The sequence below is a fragment of the Biomphalaria glabrata genome, chromosome 2 (genome assembly GCF_947242115.1).
Source record: "Biomphalaria glabrata chromosome 2, xgBioGlab47.1, whole genome shotgun sequence".
In the NCBI taxonomy this organism is placed as follows: domain Eukaryota; kingdom Metazoa; phylum Mollusca; class Gastropoda; family Planorbidae; genus Biomphalaria; species Biomphalaria glabrata.
Window position 1 is genome coordinate 30,932,896 of NC_074712.1, and position 26,222 is coordinate 30,959,117.

The 26,222-nt window shown below is 33.3% G+C and overlaps 2 long non-coding RNA genes across 7 annotated transcripts; one reads left to right on the top strand and one right to left on the bottom strand.

The window, feature by feature from the left end:
• Nucleotides 1-1,833: 1,833 nt before the first annotated feature.
• On the bottom strand, nt 1,834-6,763 carry LOC129924560 (uncharacterized). 6 transcript variants are annotated; one of them, XR_008776544.1, is made up of 5 exons: nt 5,760-6,090; nt 5,332-5,484; nt 4,048-4,173; nt 3,633-3,701; nt 1,834-3,272 (listed from the first exon to the last, which is right to left on the bottom strand). It is a non-coding gene; the product is annotated as an uncharacterized LOC129924560 (long non-coding RNA). The 6 variants fall into 6 exon arrangements; XR_008776545.1 differs by lacking the exon at nt 5,760-6,090 and adding an exon at nt 5,626-5,740; XR_008776547.1 differs by lacking the exons at nt 5,332-5,484; nt 5,760-6,090 and adding an exon at nt 6,134-6,763.
• A 6,986-nt stretch (nt 6,764-13,749) lies between these two features.
• Nucleotides 13,750-19,275, top strand: LOC129924561 (uncharacterized). The gene is made up of 2 exons (XR_008776548.1): nt 13,750-13,929; nt 17,941-19,275. It is a non-coding gene; the product is annotated as an uncharacterized LOC129924561 (long non-coding RNA).
• Nucleotides 19,276-26,222: the final 6,947 nt, after the last annotated feature.

Consider the following 26,222-nt stretch of genomic DNA (forward strand, 5'->3'; position numbering starts at 1 on the left):
AGTTAGATCTAGATGTCTAGACCAGTAGATCTAAATCTAGCCAGGGTTTTTGTCATGGAATAGATCTATAAACCTGCAGCCGCCTACTGATCACGATATGACAGATACTATTGATGAGATACTCTGTCTACTTCTATATAATATAATATAATATAAATATATATAGATCTACATCTAGATCTAGTAGATCACAGTAAAACTCAATGTGTACTTCCGACTTTAGCTCAACAAGTCTACTCCAAAGTATACTAGTAAAGTCACAAAGTGTAAAGGATCATTATAGGCTATATTCAAATAAAAAATTTATAGGCCTAAATGAATCGAATAATCAGTCACTGATTTGACAAATCTAAATTGTTATTTTTTAAATGGCAAGTGTTATTGATGACTTCTGACTTGTAAACGAGTTGCAGAGATTCTAGCTTTTATTTTGATGACATGTTACGATATATCAATGATATTTAGATAAATGCAAGTACCTAGAGGAACAGAGAGAAGGACCATTTAATATGAGGCAAAGAAGTAAGATGTTTATAATCCATCAAACTCACAGAGGACTTGTGTCGGCATTTCAAGCATTTACAGAAGCTACAAACTATGCTACAAAAATGATAGGCTTGTCTTTGATTCCTAAGACTTATGAGGAATGCTGTTTCCAGAGGCTACTCAGCCCCAGCTGTGACCTACATATTATGCCACACTGAGCACAGGCATAACCATTGTCCACCTGTGGTAGAATCAGTTGTTTTTTTTTTTGCCATCTACCCTCGGCAATTAATTTTCATTGGTGTATACCACACCTTTGTAAGTGACCTCCTGCTGTCTCGTTCTGAAGCTGTATGCAACCAGGTGCTCTCTTATTCTATGTCAGTTAAAGTAAGTTGGCGCCTAAGCATTTCTGTGTTACCTCTTTACGTGCATATGACATGTTAGGCAAATGGTTTAGCCTATCGGAATGCCATTTCGGAAAGTATAGGTGCTTAAAATGAAACTCCAAATATCTGGACTTCCAGTTACCAAGAAAATAAGCTTAGGATTCAAAGAGACGACACTGGCATTTCAGCTAAGACGATCAGTGAAATTAATAGCAACTTTAATTGCAGTCCACCAAACAAGATAAAAAAAAAAACAAGTGTGGCTTCAATAGCATTGATGATATTAAATTTACTTTTATCTCATTTACTAGTATTACTATTTCATTGACTATGGTTTTTTATTGTCAAATAGGCATAAGTACATGTAGTAGTTCCTGCTATTTGATGAAAAATAATAATTAAATTGTGTATAGTCTATATACAAATGTTTATAAGAGGTCACAGCTTAGCTTAATTTACTTAATATTTTAAAACTATGATTTTGTGTTCTGACTCTACTCTAAATAAATTATATTTTATTTTAAGAATGCCAAGTTGGAAATTCTGTTCTGATGAAAAAAAATTATTAAACTAAAGTAGATGTTTATGGTTCTTTTGTATTTATTTTTAAATTATTTATTCATTAAAAATTAATTGCTCATTAACATTTACTTGAAGTAAAGATCAAAAACACAAATTCAATACATGATCAGCTCCCAATTCAAGCAGATCACAGCCCATCACTTAAATGTATTTACTGTCAATTCTACAGACTATTCATTTCAAAATGTTGCTTTAAATTGTTATATGACACAATCAAAGTACTGGTACCTCACATTGATGTAGGACTAAAGCAGCTGAAATAATGACAAATTTTCATTCACTAACTTGTACTGTCATTTATTATCAGACGTGTTAAAACTAATGACCTGTATATATAATTGATTAAGCAGGAGCATCAACAAATCTTGAACAATAATTGTCTACAGAAAAACTTTATTCTTATCCTAACAATATACATTTACAATGTATTTAAACAAGTTAATTTATACAAATCTGTATGGCCTAAAGATTATGGTGTATTTTGAGCATTGTGTGAATACCAAGTTACATTATTACATGAAAATAGTGTACTCATTTTTTAAATGTTCTGGGTAATAAAAATTAACAACTAATATGATACAATAAAATTGAAGCATTAGTCAAATAAAAAAAAAAAATTCGCTCAAGATCTATGTGAACTCTATGCTTGAAAAAAATCATTTTGAAATTAATTTAAAAAAAAAAAAAATTATGGTTCTTTAGTCAATGGAATGATAGCAGCAATTATTTAACAATTTCATGATTATCCATTAATCTCAATATACTTATAACGGAAAAATAATTCATAAGGTTTAGATACAACCATTTGAAATAATGATTATAATTTTTTTCTTAATTTGCTTAATTCAAATCTAATATAAACAAGATTTCCTCTGTCAAGAAAATTATGAGGGAACAACATGCATGTTCTTCTCAGTAAGTTTTGCAAAGGGAATTAAGAATATATGATGTTGCTTTTTTTTGCCAACATTTTAAACCTTCGCACCAGGCTTTAGTTTTAAGGAGAATGCACCATATTTTATGTTTACTTTTGATAGATTCTTATTTTAATTTTAAAAAAGTAAAATTTCCCTTACATATCTTGCAATCTATGGGGCAGATGATATAAAGTTTATCAGTTTCTGTGCCCCATGGTTAGCGAGGGTGTCATGTACCCAGCACAACAACCAACCACCTTTTGAAAAAAAAATCCCATTTCAGACGTCACAATCTATAGGGCCGATGATGTTAAGGTCATTTGATTCTTTGGCCAGTGCATCATGTGGCCAGCACAACAACCAACCATCTTTACTTTCCAAAACAAAAGTCAGCTACCCATTAGAGTTAGGTGGACTCAGGGGCACCCAAAAATCTAAAAAAAAATTTAATCCGAGTCTTCACAGAGATTCAAACCCATGACTTAACCATTCAGCCATGGATCCCCAAACTGCCTTTACTTATTCCTTACTATTGCCATGTATCCCTAGCCTTTTGAATTCTGAAATTGAAAATCCCAGTCTTAATTGAACCCAGGAACCCTCAGTTCAGAAGCCAAGTGCTTTACCACTCATTCACTGCACTCCCTATTGTTTTAATGGGGCTCAGATTAATAGTTTTCAAGTACAATATCAAACAGATTTAAAGAAATACTAAATCCAAACCTGTTGGCTGAATGACAGGATATACATAAATATGTATAGAGCTTACAGTATAATATATATATCTTAAATTAAAATTGGTCCAAGACTTTTATTTTGCAACATGATGGGATTTTCCTTTCTGGTGGTGCTATGCAGGAGTCCAAGAATCTCATCTTTTCTCATAACAGAAAGTTATCTAGTTATAAAAATAAATAAAAGGATTTTTAAAAAATAAAAATATGTGTGACATATGTGTTGACCATGCTAAATGTATATATGTTATTAAGTATAATTATATAATTTTGCTATTCTAAAAATAGTCTGTACCTAAAAGGAGCTACTGTGTTAATGTGTAGACATGGCCCTGACCTTAATAGTTATGAATTATTACTAAAGGTGAAGGCAGATATTCAGTTAATTTGATGGACATTGCACTCATCTAAAAGCAACTATAACATATATTATGATTTACATTTTCATGGAAAACTAGTTTTTCAAAAATACAAGTACTTCAGCTTATGAGAAAAGTGCATAGGGAAAAATTGCAGTACCTTACCTTTAAGAGGTGCAACCAATCATTGACTTGTCAGGAATGCATGCCTTTTTCTTGCATTTCCAAACATAACTGTAATTATACAATTAGGCATAATGGCTAATTTCTTTTGAAAACATTACAATTAAAAAATAATATTATTAAATTGAATACATTGTTGTATCAAACATACAAATTATCAGACATAATTTTGCCTAATTTCATCTAACAGTTTATTGTAAAGGAATGGCCAGCACAACAGCCAAGTATATTAGGCATTCATGAAAGATGAATTTGCTTAAGAGTGTTATAAAAAAAAAAAACTAGAGAAAAATGTTAAATTCCATCCCCGATATTTGGATGTTGCTTGACCATGAAAATCACACTTCATAAAACATCTTTTAGATAACTAAAATAAAAATTGTATAGTAGTACTTACAATAAATATTGAATGGATGCCAATATTATTAATGTCTGCCCAGAGAGTAGAAATAGTATAAGTATGATCCTTGAGCCATTCTGGTACATCATCAGAACTGGTTGGCATGGTTCTACTTGTTAATAACTGAAACATTACAAACATTTTTTTAAATTTATAAATTATCACAGACTAGAATAGAAATGTTGCCAGGAAAAATACCAATGGTTAGAATGCACCTGATGATACTTTTGTAGCCTTAAAATGCACCAAAACTTCATTCATTAAATCTGATAAGAAACATATATGTATCACACAAGTCCAAGTTGATCAGAGTGTCATAGCAAATAATTAACTAGATATGAGAGTTTTATATTAAAGTGCTGAATTTCAGGGGATAGATCCAACTTGACACCACATCATTTATTATTTCATGAACTCATGGGTCTGGGCATGGCATGGAATGGGAACTATTATTTAATGTATGGGGTGTAGGCGAGGCATGGATTATAAATTGTCTTGTATAGATTAGATTGGGTAAAACTTCCCATCGAAGGTAACTTTACTGATAGATCTGGATCAATTATAAATTTATGGGATCTAGGCCTGCATAAATTTTATCTTTTATTTATATATTTTATGTACATAAATAACTAGTCTAGATTCTATAATTATATCTTAATAATAATTTTTGTAGATGTCATATAATATCTAAAATATTAAGTATAGATCAGTAGATTTAGAATTTTAGCTAGTAAATATTTTTATATTCCAAATCTAAACTGGATCAATATATCTATCTAGAATTTAGATCAGTAGATTTAGTATTTTAGCTAGTAAAATACTTTTATATTCTAAATCTAAACTGGATCTAGATCTAATTATTCTAGAAGCTTAGATCTAGAAGACTAGTTGTCAAGATTTGACTACACTATGGCTAAGGCTAATGCACTAGCCAAGTAGGCCTACTAGATAGATCAAGAGACAGAGTACTAATAGTAATAGACTCTTGCCTCGTTGGGCCTCTCAAATCAGCTACAGACTTTAGAGACAATTTAGGAAGGTGAATTTCGATCCAATTCCAAGATCTACAAACTACAGGTTAGAGTCTAGCTAGAGATGCTAGATCTAGTCTAGAAGGCTGATCAATTAAAAATAAAATCAATCATTTCTAAAGTTTGTAAAATTATATTTTATAGATCTAATCTATCTATTTATAATATAGAAATCTATGTCTACTATTTTAATATTTAAAATGATATATGGCTGATGATATTAATTATTTTAATAGAGACATTGACATACTAGTCTAGATTATTATTCGAGATGACCTCAGATGATGATAATCAACTGGTAGAGCTATAAGTCAGTATAAACTATAATATAATCACTGCATTCGTTTCATTCACTGTCTGTATCAATAATCATGTGATGTGAAAGTGAAGTCTAGATTTAGATCTAGATTAGATAGAATTGATAGATTATAAATCTACTTTCTACTATTAAAAAGTATTATTATTATAAATCTACATCTACTAATATTAGTACAGGTACTAGATCTACAGGCAATACACTATTGATTATAGTGACTATAATTACCGTCACTATACACTAATATAATACTAGTAATACAGTTACAGTATAATACAGTCTATAGACTATAGTCTATAGTCAACTATAGTCATGATCGATAGATCTAGACGTAGACTAGATCTATAAACATTCATATTGACCTCATGTATGGTCTAGATCTAGAGAAAATAGAGTGGAAATCATGACTTTATTAGATCTGTTGAGTTATTTTTTTAAAAATATCTTTTAAATAGATCTAGAACCATATAGTCTAAGTCTGGGTGTTGTAGATGTAGATTATTCTAGATATAAGAGATCTATAGATAAGTTCGGTTTTTTAAAAATGCGCATTCGAAATTTAAAATACCCAGATTTAAGTATTAATATACCCATATTGGTAGGGCCGCGTTAATCATTTATTAGATCTATTAAAGCATGTCTATATAAAAGATATTATTATTAAAAAAATATATTATTATATAAAAGATATAGTTGTGAATATTTACTAAAAAAAATAAAATAATGAATTTTTTACTTTTGCCAATTAACACTCTGGCTGGCAAAAAGGATGACTCCTCAATACTGTGAAAAGACGATAACTGCATGAGTTGGTTTGGAATTGTATTTTGTAAGACTAACTTTAAAAAAAATATCCTTTAAGAGAATAAACGAAAAAAGGTTTGTCAGAAGAAAAGCTGGCTGGACTACGCAAATAATGGACCAGCCTCTCTCTCTTGTTAAGAACATTGGTGACCGGGAAAAGTGGAGGATTTAGTTACGCGGGACAGATGATAATGATTTAATGGACATAAAAAAAAATCCAGATTTTCTGTAAAATACCCAAATTTGAAAGTACTGAAAACAGCTATTTTAATGGGGTGGCCTTAAAAAAATAACTTTTGTGACGATCCCTTATTCAGGAAAATTTTATAAATCACAAAACATTGTGAGAAAATGGATGAAGTTTTTAGAGATCTAATAAAATAAAGCGTAGGAAAGTTTTACTCTCATTGAAGGTCAGTCCAAGTGACTGGAGGAGTAAATTTCTTCTTTTGCATCCTCCTGAATTTCTCCATATTGCACCATGCGTGAAAATGATGCGCGACGGCACTCCCCTAGTAAAAACTAGGAGCTGTTGTTCCATTAGTATAGTTCCATGGTTGAACTAGGATCAGCATCCAGTCTATTGGGACGCAAAAACTTGTCCATTTAAGAATGGTTGTATTGAAATAAATTGTAATATACTAAGTCAATTCATAACCTCAGAAACAAGGCTTTATTTCAATAAAACACGACTGATACACACAATAACACAGTACAGACTGGTCACGATTCACAGACTACGATAATGCGAACACGATTACAAATACTAGCACGATTACAAGCACGGGTAACACACAAGTTCATTTAACGATCACTCCAATATACATATCTTCAAAATCATTATGTTACAAAAAAACTGGGTTTACCTAACATAATACATTTCTACTAGTAGGCCTACACACACAATGTTATATGCTCTCAGAGCATCACTTTCATATGATTAAAGGTAATATAATATCCTTGTGGAAAAAACAAATACTGCCAAGATTGTTTTATATTTAAGCAAAGTCTTTTTGTATTTCGGTTTAAGTCTAATATCTTCGTTGTCTTGACATTAGTGTTTCTTCGTTGGATTACGTGGCTTGATCTCCAGGAATAAATGGGGGTTGTACCGTGCCTGTTCATTCACAGACGCTGTCATAGACTTAGATTTAACAAGTTATGTTGAATAATTGAATATATCTTGTGCTTGCGGGGTCACAGAGGTATAATTGACCACTTCATTTATTTGGCAAAGGATTCCAGCAAATTCGCTTTTTAAACTTTTTTTTTCTGCTTATCCTTTGTGCTTCTTTTTCGATTCTAATGCATATTGACTCAAAAAAAAAAGTTTGGTCACTTGTTACACTGCTCAAGATAATAATTGTGTAATTGTGATGATTACGATTACCCTATCAATAACTATTCGATTATGAGTGAACATTACATCTATAAGACTGGAAGCGTTGTGATTGGTCCCTTTATACATTGATCATATACTATATATAAATGGACTGCCAACACTAAGGTAACTAAGCAGTCCCGTTCACCGAGGCGTCCTTGGTTGCATGACAAATTGACTTCCGGTAGATCTTTTTTTACTATATAAAGAAACCATTCCCGAAGATTTTTACCACCACTTTAACAGCAAATCATGAATGGAAACTTAATTGTCATAAAAGATGTTACAGATGTAAATGTGCACAAACCAATTTGTTACTTAGATCTATAACCATAAAGCTTTATAACTGTTTTTCTTAGCCAACATAGACTAATTAGCCAAGCCTGTATTTCGTGTATTTTCTTGTTTACGACATTAATCGAATAGTGATGCCATTATGGATTTAAAAAAAAAAATCATATTAGACAATTTACACATATCTCGTATGGTGAATGAGTCTATTTTTTTTTTGTTAGCTAAAAAGTGGTCGACGTAACAAAGATGACCCATGGAGATTCTTTCAAGACCGAATCAGAAACCCCATTAGTAACGAACAATGCAGAGAATCACTCCCTTAGAGCACGAAAGAGGAAGCGGGCAGTGAGTTGTAAAGTCGCCTTATCCCCGTACACCAACTTGAACTTTATATCTTTATAAGAAATATAGTCCTTATGTTGCTTGTTAATCGCTTAGTGTGTAGGCCCCTATAATGGATGATTTCTGCTAATGATTGCATTTGGCATTAAGGAATAGGGATGGGACGACTCGATATAAGAATTTAATTTATAGCATATATAAATTATATTAGTGACAGTTTTTTTTTGTTGTAATTTCTTAACTATAATACAAAAAGAAAAGTATTGGTTTGTCCGATTGGGGAAAGGCGATTGCATGTATCGCCCCTCCCACCTGAGACAACCATTTTTCATTTTATATTTACTAATCATAAAATTTGAGATTAGAATGTGGTGCGACATAATATACAAATGGGTTCACATATCAATACGTAGTTTATATAATATAGATATTCAACTAATTTTGTTCACAAACTATGATTTCTCCATAAAAATAGGAATCCCCCCACTCATAGTGCTAGAGTGGGGAGGGCAGTAGATGCAATCGCCCCTCACTCCTTACTCCACCGAATCGGCCAAGATACCAGAAGGGGAGCGACATAATATAAAATTTAAATATTAATTCAACTAATTTTTTCACAAACTATGATTTCTTCATAAAAAAAGGACCGCCCCCCCCCTTTCAAAGGGTTTAGGTGGGAAGGGCAGTACAAGATATTCGCCCCCCCCCCCCCCCAATTGGCCAACAGGGGAACGACATAATATAAAGATCGGTTAAAATATCAATAACAAGTTTTAATCATATAGATATTTAATTGATTCTGTTAGCAAGCTGTGATTTCTACAAATAAATTGGACCGCCCCCCCCCACTCGAAAGCTTATGGGGACGGGTTTGAGCCATCGCCCCTCCCGACCCCACCAAATCGGCCAACATACTAGAGGGGGGCGACATAATCTAAAAATAGGTTGAAATACAAATAATTAGTATATATTATTAACATATATAGTATAGTATATATTATTAACAGTCGATGACCTCTGGAATTTCATTAAAAACCATCTTAAAAGCATTATAGAAAATCATATACCAACTAAATACACATCAAACAAAATAAATAAATGCTGGTTTAATAATAGACTAAAGAAGCTTTGTAAACAGAAGGAAAACCTATATAGAAAATTTAAAGAAACTAATGCAGAAAGAGTTTACAAAAAGTATATAAAAATTAAACACTTAACCCAAAAAGTAAGCAGACAGCTGCAGAGTGAATACATAAACAATGTAATATCTAAAGACAACAACAAAAACCTATGGTCATACATTAAGTCTAAGAAAATGGAAACAACAGGCGTAGCGCCATTAAAAGATGAACATAACATAATACATAATGATAATGAAACTAAAGCAAACATTCTAAACAAATACTTTGCATCAGCATTCTCAGCCCCAGGAGACAAAGACATATTACTGAATTTGAACCAAGTAGACAACATAGAAGATATAGTAGTACAAGAAAATGGAATTCAAAAACTATTAGCCAACACCAAACCAAATAAAGCTTCTGGACCTGATGGTATTCCAGCTAGATTACTCAAAGAACTAAGTAATGAACTAGCCCCAGTGTTCAAAATACTCTTTCAGGCTTCACTTAACCAGGGCAGAGTACCAAAGGACTGGAAAGAAGCTAATGTCACCCCCCTATTTAAAAAAGGAGAAAAATCTGACCCAGGAAACTACAGACCAGTATCACTTACCAGCATCACATGTAAAATCCTAGAACACATAATATGTAGCAACATCATAAACCACTTAGACAAACATAATGTCCTCACACCATACCAACATGGCTTTAGGAAATATAGATCATGTGAAACACAACTAATAGGACTAATTGATGATTTTTCAAAAGGTTTAGATAATAGTGAACAAATAGATGCTATCTTACTAGATTTTTCTAAGGCTTTTGACAAAGTTCACCACCATAGTTTGCTTAAAAAATTAAAATATTTCGGCATTAATGGTCCACTGCATCAGTGGATTAAAGATTTTCTGATAGGGAGAGAACAAACTGTAATAATAAATGGCTCTAAATCAACACCGATAACAGTAAACTCAGGTGTGCCTCAAGGAACAGTCTTGGGTCCACTACTATTTTTAATTTACATAAATGATTTACCAAATTGCATTACTTCAGGAACAAAAGTCAGATTATTTGCAGACGATTGCATAATATATAGAACAATAAAAACAACACAAGACACAGATATTTTACAAAGAGAATTAGATGAATTACAGAAATGGGAATCAAATTGGAGCATGTCTTTCCACCCAGAAAAATGTCAGTTGTTAAGAGTAACAAAAAAACTAAAACAAATTAATTCCACTTATCTTATTCATGGCAAACCAGTAACACAGACTAAAAACGCAAAATACCTAGGTGTTATAATAAATGAAAAACTGTCATGGAATCCACATATTGATGAAACTACAAAAAAATCAAACAAAGCATTAGGATTTATTAAAAGAAATTTCTATAAATCAAATAAGAACATAAAACTAAAATGTTATTTAACCTTGGTTAGGCCAATAATAGAATATGCATCCTCTGTTTGGGACCCCTCAACTCAAGAAAACATTAAGAAACTAGAACAGACACAAAATAGAGCAGTGCGATTCATAACAAACGAATATTCACATTTGACTAGAGTAACACCTTTAGTAAAATCACTAAATTTAGAAAGCCTTCAGGACAGAAGGCTCAAAAGTAAAGTAGCAATAATACATAAAACACTGAACCATAATCTTCAAATACAAAAACAAAATTTAATAAAATACTCTGAAAGACACAAAAATAAAGGCACTTTCCTCGTCCCATATGCTAGGACAAATTTGTACAAATACTCCTTCTTCCCTAGTGCTATTAGAGCATGGAATGGGTTGCCTGAGCTAGCCAGGAAAACCAGTGACTTGGCAGAATTTAAGTCATTGGTTAATATGCATGACTAAATGCATGACGCGTAGGACGTAATCATCTTCTTTTTTGAAGTAACGTCTGTATTATATAAGATAAGATAACATAAATAATAAATTCGTATACAAATTGTGTGAATTCTATACTAAAATTCGTCCGGGGGGGGGGTCGGCCGAGTGGGAGGGGGTGGGCGATCGCCCCAACCGCCCCCCCCCCCCCTGGATCCGCCAGTGTCCCTAGTGCTATTAGAGCATGGCAGTGGTGTCACTAGTGTAGGTGTCAGCCGGTACAGTTAGTTCAGGGTGTCACCCCCCTCCTCGCCATCTACGTTATCCAAACTTTTTCCCAATAGAAATTATTATCGTTAGGCCTAATTGTTTTTGTTGAACCAATACTTTTTTGCACAAATGTAAAATGAGTGGTAATTCTATGTTAAAATCCTATTGTTTTTGACATTTTAAAAAATTGTTTTGCATATTTTACAATGTATATATTTATTAACATCCCCTAAATTTGTTTCCTTTGTTAGACTTATATACGGGAAACGGTACAGCATTACACTGTGTTATTCAAACTTTGACTACCACCTAAAGGAGAAAATGTACTTTGCCACTACCTTAGTCATTTAATTATTTGTCTCGGGGAGCGCTTAAAGATCCAGTGATGTCTGGGGAGAAACCCCGCGCCAAACATTTTTTCAGCATTTCTGAGCTTCAGAAACTCATTCTCCTGAAGTCTAGCTTGTACAAGTAGTAAGAAGATTGCAGGTCAAGTAAGATTAAATTATAAAGAGGTGAACGGGCCGTATCTGAAGTGTGAGTGACATTTGAGGCCAATGAGCAGTGTTTCTCAAACTTTTACCGTTGGCCCTCCCAGCCCGCATAACGTTAAGTCTTTTTTTTTTCTAAAAAATAGTTTTATGTAGTTAAATTTAAACTGTTTTATATATACGGTGCTTTTTTTGTAAAAAAAATAAAATCGGTGCCGGTACTCAGTGATAGATTGCCTAACTTTTAAGCACTAATAATTTAATAATATACGTTAAAATACAAGAAAAGTAATAATTTTTTCACCACATTCAAAAAGGTGCCGGTACGCCATACCGGTGCATACCGTCACAAAAAAGCCCTGGTTTTACATAACCTAAAGAGAGGCATCAGGTTCCCTATCCACCCAGCAATGTAGTCTGTTGAAGCGCCGTGAGCTCCTCCAAGCGTTTTCATTCGTCCTCAGCTTGTGTCGTCTTAAACTTTTCTTTCCGTAGTAAGAAGAGCTCATGTCAGTGTTGTATTATAACGGAGTGTGACGTTCGATAATGAGCACAATATTTATACTAGTTTTTTTTAAAAGTTGTTCAAATTAAGTCCAATAAAGAAGGAGGCATCATTATTGGCCAATACTATTATACGAGGGATCTCAAGGTACATCTAGCGCACGTATGTCTTAAGATCATCTTCGTGTTCAGTAAGAAGCCTTGCCGCGAATTTGTCGTTTTTCTCACAAAAAGGCGTTAACATAACGATATTAAACACTTGAGAGAACTTGGACCTTTCAGACCATTCTAAAAGAATCACGTCAGCATAGACGTTTTAAAAAGTTTTAATCAATATTTTTTGCAGAAGCCTTACACAGAAAATGTATAGGCTACATTTAAAAAGACCCTTCTGAGTAGAAGATACGAAGTCTTTAATCTTACAATATTTTAATTTTTTAAACATTGATGTCATTTCTGTGGGTTAACATTCAAAATTTGATTGATAACTACAATTAACAGACACCTTTTTAATTCTACAGACCAGTGTAAAATAATTTGAATTGTTCCTCATCGGTTAGGACGTCTCGTCCTCACGAGAGAACGTCGCCCCCCCCCCCGTGGGGTGCCCACTACCACAGCTCGAGGGAGGCTGCAGTAGTTTATGCGAATTTCTAAAGGGCTTGTTGTCTTAAGATCATCCTCATCTTTAGGAGGCGTTTCGTTCTGTTGACGCAAACGGATAAATGGGTTCGTACTGCCTTAAAAACTCTCTAGAATCATGTTGAAGAGGCATTTAAAAGAGCCTTTGGAATCGATCTTGCTAACGTTCTAATTAGACAATAAATTTAAGCGATGTCAAATAATTAATAATTTAATTTTTCTTAAAGTTTGGTAATAAAGTCGCTTTCGCCTAATTAATACTAAAATATAAAATAACTATGCTAATGCAACCAATTTTTGTTCTAAAAAAAGACTGCTTTGCAACCCCCCTTGTTATCACGTAACTGTTTGGACATTTGTACCAAATAAAATAAAATATGTACATTAGGGCCTAATATATATATATATTTAGATTAGTACCCCCACCCCCTAGAGACGCCACTGGAAGTTTGGAAAGGGTTGCCTGAGCCAGCCAGGAAAACTAATGACTTGGCAGAATTTAAGTCATTTGTTAACATGCATGACTAGATGCATGACGCGTATGACGTAATGATCTTCTTTTTTTAAGTAACGTCTGTATTTTATAACATAAGAAGATAAGATAAAAAGCATGAATCTATAGTCGGTAAAGTCACGTCAGTACTACTTTATACGTGTGGATAGGCAGCTGCCAAATTATTGACATGAAAAACCCATGGCCTTCTAGCGGTTAAAAATCTAGATCTAGATCTATAGTCTATATATAGACACTATAGTACTTAGTAGTCTGATTAGAATCATCATTAGACCTCTAACTGAGTCTCAGTAACTCTAGATTAGTCTAGATCTAGATCCCGTACGATAAAGTATAAGCTGTTGGATAGACTATAGTCACTTATAGTGATATAATTATTTTTAATTATAGGCCTAGTCATAGTAGGCCTAATAGTTAATATTTTTATTATTATAGTAATAATTTAATAATTATTAATACCAGTGATTCACCATTTTGGTATTATCAATATGATTCAATATCATGATTATGATTATCCATAATTAAAATTAATTATACAAAGGAATTGCCATAGCCTGCCATAGGCTAGAAACTTGCATAATGATAAACTACTGCAGCTTCCCTTGAGTTTGAGCTGTGGTAGTGGGCATAGCTCCATAGTGACCATAGTCGCCATAGACCATGCCATGGGCCATGCCAACGCCATAGTCATAGTTTATTAGTTATCATTAAAATAATCATAGTCAGACATAGAATGATAGATTAGATATAGAATAGACTACTATAAATTACTAAAACTATACCAGTGCTGGTACTTTGACAAAAAAAAGCAAAATAAATATTTAACAACAGAAACTATCTGACCAACTATCTTGTTATGTAGAGCTTGCAGAGAGGTTTACAATGATACCAAATTTATCTTTCTATGTTATAGATCTATATAGGAACAAAGTTATGAAATGATAGAATTTAGAAAATGTCAAAAGAATTTGAAAAAACTGATCGAAAAAATGAATTTTCGTCTTTATCTCATCATAACTTTATAAACATAATATAAATAGATAATAGATAAAGTAGCTTGAAATTTGGAACACATCTAGTTTCTACCCAATTATATTACATATATAGTGACAAATATAGTCAGTATATTATATAGTAGTATAGACTGGTAACTAGACTGATTTAGTCCTAAATTGTAGTGATTACTAACCTTCTAGTAGTAGTATGTACTAGATCTATATATAATATATAATAATATTTTATACTAATTATAGTATAATTTCATTAAAAATCATCTTAAAAGCATTATAGAAAATCATATACCAACTAAATACACATCAAACAAAATAAATAAATGCTGGTTTAATAATAGACTTAGAAAGAAGCTTTGTAAACAGAAGGAAAACCTATATAGAAAATTTAAAGAAACTAATGCAGAAAGAGTTTACAAAAAGTATATAAAAATTAAACACTTAACCCAAAAAGTAAGCAGACAGCTGCAGAGTGAATACATAAACAATGTAATATCTAAAGATAACAACAAAAACCTATGGTCATGCATTAAGTCTAAGAAAATGGAAACAACAGGCATAGCGCCTTTAAAAGATGAACATAACATAATACATAATGATAATGAAACTAAAGCAAACATCCTAAACAAATACTTTGCATCAGCATTCTCAGCCCCAGGAGACAAAGACATATTACTGAATTTGAACCAAGTAGACAACATAGAAGATAAAGTAGTACAAGAAAATGGAATTCAAAAACTATTAGCCAACACCAAACCAAATAAAGCGCCTGGACCTGATGGTATTCCAGCTAGATTACTCAAAGCTCAAAGAACTAAGCAATGAGCTAGCCCCAGTGTTCAAAATACTCTTTCAGTCTTCACTTAACCAGGGCAGAGTACCAAAGGACTGGAAAGAAGCTAATGTCACCCCCCTATTTAAAAAAGGAGAAAAATCTGACCCAGGAAACTACAGACCAGTATCACTTACCAGCATCACATGTAAAATCCTAGAACACATAATATGTAGCAACATCATAAACCACTTAGACAAACATAATGTCCTCACACCATACCAACATGGCTTTAGGAAATATAAATCATGTGAAACACAACTAATAGGACTAATTGATGATTTTTCAAAAGGTTTAGATAATAGTGAACAAATAGATGCTATCTTACTAGATTTTTCTAAGGCTTTTGACAAAGTTCACCACCATAGTTTGCTTAAAAAATTAAAATATTTCGGCATTAATGGTCCACTGCATCAGTGGATTAAAGATTTTCTGATAGGGAGAGAACAAACTGTAATAATAAATGGCTCTAAATCAACACAGATAACAGTAAACTCAGGTGTATCTCAAGGAACAGTCTTGGGTCCACTACTATTTTTAATTTACATAAATGATTTACCAAATTGCATTACTTCAGGAACAAAAGTCAGATTATTTGCAGATGATTGCATAATATATAGAACAATAAAAACAACCCAAGACACAGATATTTTGCAAAGAGAATTAGATGAATTACAGTTTTCCACCCAGAAAAATGTCAGTTGTTAAGAGTAACAAAAAAACTAAAACAAATTAATTCCACTTATCTTATTCATTGCAAACCAGTAACACAAACTAAAAACGCAAAATACCTAGGTGTTATAATAAATGAAAAACTATCATGGAATCCACATATTGATGAAACTACAAAAAAATCAAACAAAGCATTAGGATTTATTAAAAGAAATTTCTATAAATCAAATAAGAACATAAAACTAAAATGTTATTTAACCTTGGTTAGGCCAATAATAGAATATGCATCCTCCGTTTGGGACCCCTCAACTCAAGAAAACATTAAGAAACTGGAACAGACACAAAATAGAGCAGTGCGATTCATAACAAACGAATATTCACATTTGACTAGAGTAACACCTTTAGTAAAATCACTAAATTTAGAAAGCCTTCAGGACAGAAGGCTTAAAAGTAAAGTAGCAATCATACATAAAACACTGAACCATAATCTTCAAATACAAAAACAAAATTTAATAAAATACTCTGAAAGACACAAAGATAAAGGCACATTCCTCGTCCCATATGCTAGGACAAATTTGTACAAATGCTCCTTCTTCCCTAGTGCTATTAGATCATGGAATGGGTTGCCTGAGCTAGCCAGGAAAACCAGTGACTTGGCAGTATTTAAGTCATTGGTTAATATGCATGACTAAATGCATGACGCGTAGGACGTAATCATCTTCTTTTTTGAAGTAACGTCTGTATTATATAAGATAAGATAAGATAATTTATATTTATTAATAATAGTTATTTATATAGATCTAGAGACTAGATTACATTTTAAATAATAGAATAAAATTTTAAATATACATCTATACTATCTTTAGTTAGAACTTATAGAGTACACACTGATACTGACTCAGCTGAGAGTGAGTAGTGATGTAATAAATACATCATAAAATAAGATTTAGAATTATATCTCACTCTACCTAAAAGTCAATATTAATTATTAATATTATATTCTAGTATTTAATAGATTGTCTAGATTTAAGCATATTAGATACCGTATGTTTTTCTTGTTCTAGATTCTATAATTCTATATTAATCTTGATATTATAATATATATATATATATAGATTATAGATATAGATTATATATAGTTAATTAAATAGAGAGCTTGAGAAATGCTTCCAACGATAGTATAGTCGATGCTAATTTTATTTTGATGAGTTAATTGTGAAGGAAGTTTTGACAATTTTAGTTGTCAAAAATGAGCCTTCTTTAGCTTTTGTAAAGATTATTTAATGAATATTATTTTCTAAAAAAAAAACAAAAAACAAGTTAAATAAACTTTGTGTAAATCACCAGCCATTAGCAATTATTCATTTTAAAATGCCTGAATTTGAATGCTTTTTAAATTATATAATAAATGAAACTATTCTTGCTTTGGACAATAATTAAAAAAGAAAAATTGCAATTTACAAAAAAAATAAATATTTCTTAACTCAAATTTTGGTGCATTAATAATTCATATTTTTAAAATACAATGTTCACATTTATTAACAATTAATTTACATCATTAATTACATTCTATTTATAGAAAAAAACATATAAAGAATAAAATAAATAAATGGTTGATTCGCAGAACTAAAAATAAAAAAAAAAAAGTTTTAATATTTAAAAATATTTGTTTACTTGAAAATTTGCATTAGAAGGTCATTATAATAAATACACATTCACTCTCCATTACACTAAATCATTTTATTTGAATGCTTATTGTTGATATTAGAAAATTAGCATATAATTGGTGTAAAATTTAAATTTAAGAAATTGTGTTTTTATTTTTTAGGTCATGCTTCATAAGGCTTTGCTTACCACAAGCAACATAGCAATGCCTAAGCTGCTATTGTGTAGCATATTTTACAAAGAGAACAGAATTTTGAGATCAAGGTCTCAACTTGTATTTCCTCTAAAGATCAGATTTTTTAACACCTTTCTGAGGGGCGCTAATTACAAGTATTGTTTATTAAGCAAAGATGTGAATTCATCATATAGTTGCAGATCATTTTTAACTCTTGCTAAGCAACCTGTAAAGGTTTTAAACTGGGAGAACTTCAGTACACCTCTGCCTGCAAACTTCTTTAAAAATAAATACAGAAGGCAACAACATTATAGCTCTAAAAAAGTCTCTTTTCAACATCCAGGTATACCAGCACAGGATTTTGATTCACTCTATCTCTTACAATTTATCAGACTTTTCCGTTTCATTGGATTTTCTACAAAAATATCAACCTTTGTTACAACACTGGGTTGTCCTTTAACTCTTGGCCTGTATGTTTCAAATACCTTAGGGGTACACACAGCATTGAGCATAGCTGGAGCACTGATATCAAATTCTTTGATTTTATTAGGCCTAAGTGCTATGTGGACATCTCGAGTTGTTGGGAAAATAATGCTAAGCGAAGACCAAAAGTATTTTAAAATTTCACATCTGTCAATCTTTGGCAAACGAAAAGATATTTATATTCAACCACAAGATTTGATTGTCAGCAATAATAAATTACTTTCATTTTTTGCAGTTAAAACACTCCAATTTAAAAATGAACCCAAGAAGCTTTTGTTTTTTCCTTTTGCTGGGACAGAAAGTTCTGATATAGAAACATTAGATTTAATATTTAGTAAAAACCAAATTAAAAAGACTTAATATTTGATTATTTGTGTTCAAATGTATAGTCCTACCATCTGTGTATTCTAATACTAGTTACTATGGTTTTAGCGACAAAGTTTTGTAAAACTGCTTAATGTAAAGGTTCTTACTCAGACTTTACATAATTCATCCTTGTTTCCTTCCTTGTTTTATTGTGTTTTTTAAATTTCCTAACTGTTGAAAGCCTATACATTTTGTATATTGATATCTATATATTAAAGTGTACAGTACATAAGGGAAAGCCTGCAACCCATCTAAATTGAATAATATACTAGAGACTACAATGTTATGAATACTGGTATAATTTGTTTCAACTAAATTGTAACTAATGTATAAGTGTTTTCTTTATTTTGTACCTTTTATGTAAATTTCCTGTGGTTTAAGGGTGTAGCATAGTACTAGTCAGCATGAATGATGGTTGCATTTTTCTTTGATGATTGAATTTTGGTTTTATATTAAAGATTTTATTTTTGTTCACCTGGTTTATTTTGATAAATGTGGTCAAATTAAATACAGATCTATTTGTAAGATCAAATAGCTTAAATACATATTGTAGTAAAATCTAAGGCAGGCAACTCAACAACGTTCTACAGTAAATAAAGCCGTGTGCTCATTCACCAGGACAAACACACAACAGCCTTCTACATTCAAAGAGTCTTGTTCGTAATTCTACCAGTCCTTTCCCCAGCAAACCTGAATACGGACCAACAACAGCCTTCCCCGCGTCCCTACTACAGTCTTCAGGCAGCACAAAAGACGTCTCCTTTGGTCCCAACAATTCCGACTTTTCCTAATTTCTTGATACCGATGTAACAACTGTTATCCCAGCGTCTTCCTGTCCTTGTCCAACAGTGCACTCGTCACAACAATATTTACACTTCTGCTTCAATTGAAAATCAATTTCAAAGGAAAAAAAAAAAACAACCTAAGGTGTAGTGTTACCGTAATTATGATTGGAAACAAAACAATGTGGTGCACCTACTCTTGTAGGTTTTCTCATTTATTCTAAGTGTTAGTAAAAACTAAGTTAGGGTTAGTAAAAACTAAGTTCTAATTTTGTTATCATTAATTTTATGAGATTAATTCCTGCTGTATACTGAACTGGAAACTTTTATCTGTCTGTTTTTCCTATATTTTATTGTGATGTAGTGGACAAATGCGGATTGACTATTGTTATGGCTCTTCCGCGGTGTCGAATGTAATCAATGCAATGATCAACTAAAATCAACTAAATCAGGAACGCCGGCGAAATGCCAAACAATCAATATAAGTAGTCGACGCTAGTATTAAACAATCATAAATACTGTTGTAACCCTGCCTTGCACCAGTGCTTGAGGTACGCACTAGTGAACGTAAACAGGAAGACACTAGGATAGAGAGAATAACAGTGCATCAGGGATTGTGAAGAGTCTGAATGTTTGGAAACTAAGAAGCCAGCTTTTGTGCTGCCTGAAGGTTGTAGAAGGGACCTGGAGCGAAGCGGGGAAGGCTGTCGTTGGTCCACATTCGGGTTAAGTAGCAAAGGACTGGTATAGTTAGAACCAAGACCCTGAGGAAGCTGAAGGATGTTATGTGTTTGTCCTAGTGAATAAACACCTTTTATTTTACTTTAATTAAAAGACTTGCAAAGCTTTGAAAGATTAGAACTAAATTAAAATCGAGACAAAAATAATTTTCTTGGCGTAGTACCGGTCTGATGTTTACGGTACGGTAAATAAGATGCATACAATACACAGAATTTTGTTGTGTATGAATAAATATCTAAGTACTTTGACTCACTGTTCGTCGAATGTCTGTGTAGTTATCCCTCATCACAGTCCAATACAACTATGTCAGTTGAAATTCGTTTCAAGTTGCTAGGAGAGATTTCATTTAGGATTGCTTAAAAAAACCAACAACATGTTCTCACGACTTTCAAATGTATTTTAGAATACTTAATAATCGGTCCTCATTTGAAGACGGCAAGTAGCAAGAAAATACAATGTATTAGGTAAGCATTATCGTAGAGTATCTGAAGCAGTGACACCTCGAACATAGTTGTATCTTCAGATGAATACCTTAGTTGTGTTGTCTTCCTTCTGTACCAGCACAGTCGAATTCCTACACCGCTTCGTCTTTTTTTTTTTTTGGTTATGTTAAGTCGACAAAATTCTGAAAGATTCGGGTTGCCCGTAGATGTCCCTATCTGCATAAGCTTTCTCCCAACGATCTAATTACAAAGTCATCCTGAGAAAGAAAATAACTTACCAACATAAAGATAAAAGCGAACGAGAACTAAACTGGAATCTATTTTTTCTAAGTCTAGAAAAATCTCTAGTATTTAAATAGTTTGGTTATATTAAGTCAGAAAACTATCTTCCGAGAGCTTCAATCAGAACTTGGCATCCCTTGGTTTCATATGGCTAAAAATAATTAGATATAAGATTTGCTCTGACCCCCCCAAGACGACATACCGACATTTATTTCGCACCAAGGTGTGCAATGTTTCCTCAACAAAATCGCTCTAGAATTCGAGTTAAAAATTGTGCACAATTTAAAACAAGACGCGAGTAAAAGCGCAGATGCAGACCCATATAAAGAGTAAAGTGCGAAGTTCGAAAAGCCCCGATTTGTATAGAGGTTCGAACGGTTCACTTTTTATTGCTAAAACTTTTTTATTTGAATGTTTACCAAATTACTACTATATTGCTACTGCGCATGCACCTTTTTTCTTCACTTCCGACACATACTGTTTCCTTTTCCTTGTAAAGGCTAAGTTCATGGTGAAGGAAAAGGGCTTAGGGCTATTTTACAGTCTGATGGCTCATCAGCTCAAAGAGACTATTTGAAGTTTTGGAGCGTGCGAAAGGTGGCAATGGATGATGTTCTTGCACTGGAGTAAAAAGAAAATGACTTCATAGTGAAAATTAAATATTAAAATATGTTTTTAGATATATTTTCTTTGATCTTTTCGAACCCGATCGAGCTTACTAACTGGGGAAAAATCCGAACGAGGAAAAGTACCTACACCTCTTTGACCTCATATTTAATTTTAACTAAGCCTAGTGATACATTATATCGGGCTTATTTTTATAGAAAAAAGGACGAGGAATTCAGAGATACCATCAGTTTTTTCATAGGTCAGACCTTTACGGTGCTATACAAATCCAAACGTGAAAATTGCTGCCAGCGGGCTTAATGCGTTCGAACTTCGCACTTTAGGTCTCATAAGTAGACCTCTAGATCTAGTAGAAGTAGATTAGTTATGCGAAACGAGTTTCCTTACCTTCTTGCCTATCCGTTTAAAAGGGAAATGTAAATATCAGCTAAAGAAATGAGAAGAGATTTGAACCCAAACCATATTTGTTTGGTTGTTTTTTTTCTTGTTATCCCTTGCCAAAGTTTGCTAAACCTCATGTCTGTCTGTTATAGAAATGATGTTACGTCTAAATATAGCCATGTCTTTTGTTGAATTGCTTGAATTATAGAAATTAAATGTGATATTTATGCCTTTTTTTTACGGGTGGCTCCGCTCCACGTTTTATACCAGCCCGCAACGTTCTTTTCCACTCAATTTTTTAAAAGTACACCTGGTTTGTGATTTAAAAAATCACATTAACCCTTTTGTCACAACTAAAGAGTTTTGGATACACACTTGATTCAAATCCTTTTTTTTTCTTCATTACCCGACCATAAAGGCAAATATGTATTTTTAAAAATAACCTTGGTTAAAATTTTCTTCTCTTCGAGAACATTAGACAATTTCGGTGGCCTGCAATATACAATAAAAGTGAGTATAGAAACATATTTGAGGAAAAGGATTTGAATCAAGGATGGATCCTGAACTGATTACTGGTGACACTGGTGAGCAATCCAACAATGTCACTTTGATACGGCTTCTAGATCCATTTCAAAATACACCAGTCTCATACTAAGATATCTGCTCACTCCTGATGATTATGGCTCATAGAGCCAAGCAATAAATCAAGATAGCGAAATAGCCACTTTCCCTATCGCTAAATGTAACGGGGCTTGCTGGTACTCGGGTTATCTCCAGTCATATGATATTGTGAACAGTACATTTCAGATTTAGTAGAACGTTGATTGTGATGGGAGATGTTTACTTGTGATTGTGATTACCCTGTGTCAGTAAGGGATTTAAAAAATGGTGCTAGAGATGTAGACATTTTAGTGTTTATTAAATGAATAGGTTGTGTTTTGTACCATTACATTGAAAGTAACAGCTAATGTCGAACTGCTTTAATAGGTTAGTAAACATATGAAAATGAAGCTTTAGAATGCAATTGTCGGCACGTTTTAAGCAAGCTTATGTAAGCAAAAGTTTAGTAATCATATGTAAGCATACGTTTAGTAAGCTTGTTTAAAAAAAAAGGTGGTTTAGCTCGATCCAGGTCTGTGTAGCGAATCATTGAAAGTCGTAAGTTGTGTCTATCGAGTCTCTGTCGTCTGTCGGGTTGTATTGCAAACCACGGCTGTGTGACATTGGTCTCTTCTTACAATCTACCAGTTACAAAACAAAAATATGAAACTTTTGTCTCTGTTGTTAGACATGCATTAATTGACTACCGGTACACAGAAACAGCAGTGGCTTGAGTGGTGGAGTCAGTTCATTTAGAAACAACTGTCAATGTATTATTTTCAGGTCTAACTAGTTTTGAGTCACACGACTTCCTTTGATTCAGCAACTACCAAAGAGAATGAAAGTGAGAAGAACATAGTTTAGCACATCATTGCTAGCTTTTTTCTTTTTTAGCGAATTATTCTCATCAGCTCTTTAAGAATGCGTCGAATTGAGAACGAGGTTAATTAATCACTCTCTTATTTGTTTGTTTGTGTGTGTGTGTGTGCCGACTCTCCAAGATTGAAGTGTAGTCCTGTTATAAATATAATAATTTAAATTCAAAGATAGTTTATGACGGAACAATATGGCTGCTAACTTGAATTAGCTCAACGATAACGGCTGGACAAGAATAGTTATTTGACAAAACAAAAATCGCTTAGAATGACAATCTTATAGTAACGCCAAAGCTTAGTGCAAAACTTAGTACTTTGGAAAGATGAGACTTGCACATGCGTAAATGTGGCCCCATTGTTATAAACTAATAAGACTCCTTCATGCTATAACCCTTATAGCTACATGGTGAAGCGATTTTCTACAGTTTTGAGTTCTTAAACGAATTGATACTAAAATAGTGTTAGTACACCTAACACAGCTTCATTCTATATTGTATACTCAAGGGCCCTTATTCTGTTATTACCGTTTGATCGTCTTAAGAGCTGAGCCGAAGGCTCTTCGAGCTCTAAGTTTGAAAAAAAAACCTGTTTGGATGCCAAACAGTTAAAAAAAAACTGTGAGAACACAGTTCTGTTTGAGAGAGACCCGAGTCAATGCCTATGTAAAGCATTGCTGTTTCCAATGCCTTTGCCCCCCGACGCATGCTTGGCTGCACATGACCGAAGGCCGAGGACACCGGGAGCCTCCGCCATTTTCCTTCGTTATACCAAGCTAACCGTGGGGGACTCGCCATTTAATGTAACGGTCCCTTGAAGAACAGCGCATGGATGTGTGACAGGTTTGTGGGGACATTTTTGCAACCCCGCCCGTGCAAGAGGTGGACTCTCGTCTACCCTAGAGCATCCCCACGGGAGTTATGTTTCGCCAATCATTTAGCCTAGCTACCCCCTCAAGTAGCCGTTTCCACCCGGGTGCCACGGTAAGGCAGAACAGCGTACCCGGGTTCTGTTATTACCTGCCATAGGTCTAGAACAACAAAGCCACTTTCACGAACGAAACCGCAGCGGTTAAATTTAACAAAAACAATTTTTTATTCGCAATTTGGAAACAATGTTGTTTTTTTTTAAACTGACTTATCGATAAGTAAAAGATTAAACCTCCTTCAGTTTGTAAGTATGATTTAAACTCTTGGCACGAAACTTGCTTTTGTAGATATTGTATAAAACAATTAATTTTGATATTTTCTTTTCGTAGAGGACACAATGGCAACATAAATGTAGTGTCGGGAACAGGAAGGGGGAGCTCCAATGGGGCCTTCGGAGAATAGATTTTCCCCTTCTAGTCCTGAAATTGATTGTCCAAATAATGTTTGCGATATCTAGTACCGTACATTGCTTGCCTTATGATTAAAGGATGCCAAAAAAAAAGGTAAACTTACCAAAGGTGCTATATATAGAGATCCACAACTGAAAAGTGTATGCTGAAAGGTCGATCAATTGGATGATGCTAACAAAGTTGAAAGGTTGTCGTTGGAATGAAAAAGGTCCAAAAAGTGTGAAAGCGGTTGTGAGTGTGTGTGTGGATTTTGGTCGAAAATCAACAAAGAATATATTGTATATTTTGATATTTTATTAAGAAACCGAAGAAAAGTCAGAGATTGTATGTAGTACTAAGTTCTTTGTTGTGGGCGGGGGGGGGGGGGAGGGAAGAAGAAGTGGGTAAGTAAAAGTATATATATATATATATAGGAAGAGAGAGAAATTGGCTCTTGGTTCCACTTGACACTCTTGTAAATTGAGTCGAGTACAGTGAGGCTCTCGACTTCAAATATAAGGGGAGCCTGGAATTGTGCTGGGGATATTTTGACATGCCTGAGTCCACCCAGCTGACGTGCATTGAGTTAAAACGTGAATTGATCTTTATGCAGGTCACGTGACAGTATTTAAATTAACGCTTTGCCATATCCACAGGCAGATGAGTTTAAACATTATCTTCTAAAAATAAACAGTAACTGAAGTCTTAGCTGGATCCAGAGAGGAGATTAGGCCATATTTATTTCATGCTTAAAACAGCACGACTTATCCACAATAATAAAAGTGGATAAACGTAAGTTTATTTAGTATTGTTATACCGGTACTCTCATTTGAATTTGAGTGATTCAAAAGACTTTAAAAACTTTTTACAAAAGACTCTTTATTAGGTTTCACCTTCCATATTAATAAGTGGTTGGTTTCGATCCACCATACCTTCCAAAGAGCCTTGCTCAACATATTTAGGCTACTATTTCCAGAGCAGTTTTCCCTTCATGACGGAAGGAGAGTGGTGACAGTCGATTATAAACGCCACTCCCACTTCCAAATTATATTTGCTAATGAATCCTAGATTCTCAGAGGGCGTATCCGCCAGCGATATCAAGTTTTAGCCTTTAATCGACCCTACGTGATAATGGCTTTGTATTTCAAATGTACCCATAGCGATTAAAATCAAGTCTAGATCACATAATAGTTGGACAAGCTTTATCGATTTTATGGTGACGCTCTTGTTAAAAGTCAATACAAGTTTGGCCAATGGCACTTAATGATTTTAGCTCCGTGATGCTCCGTGATAATTGTAATTAAAAAAAAAAAAGAGTGACAAACTCTCTACTGTGGTGTGATATTGAGGTTCACTGCAGACATTTCTTTATCCT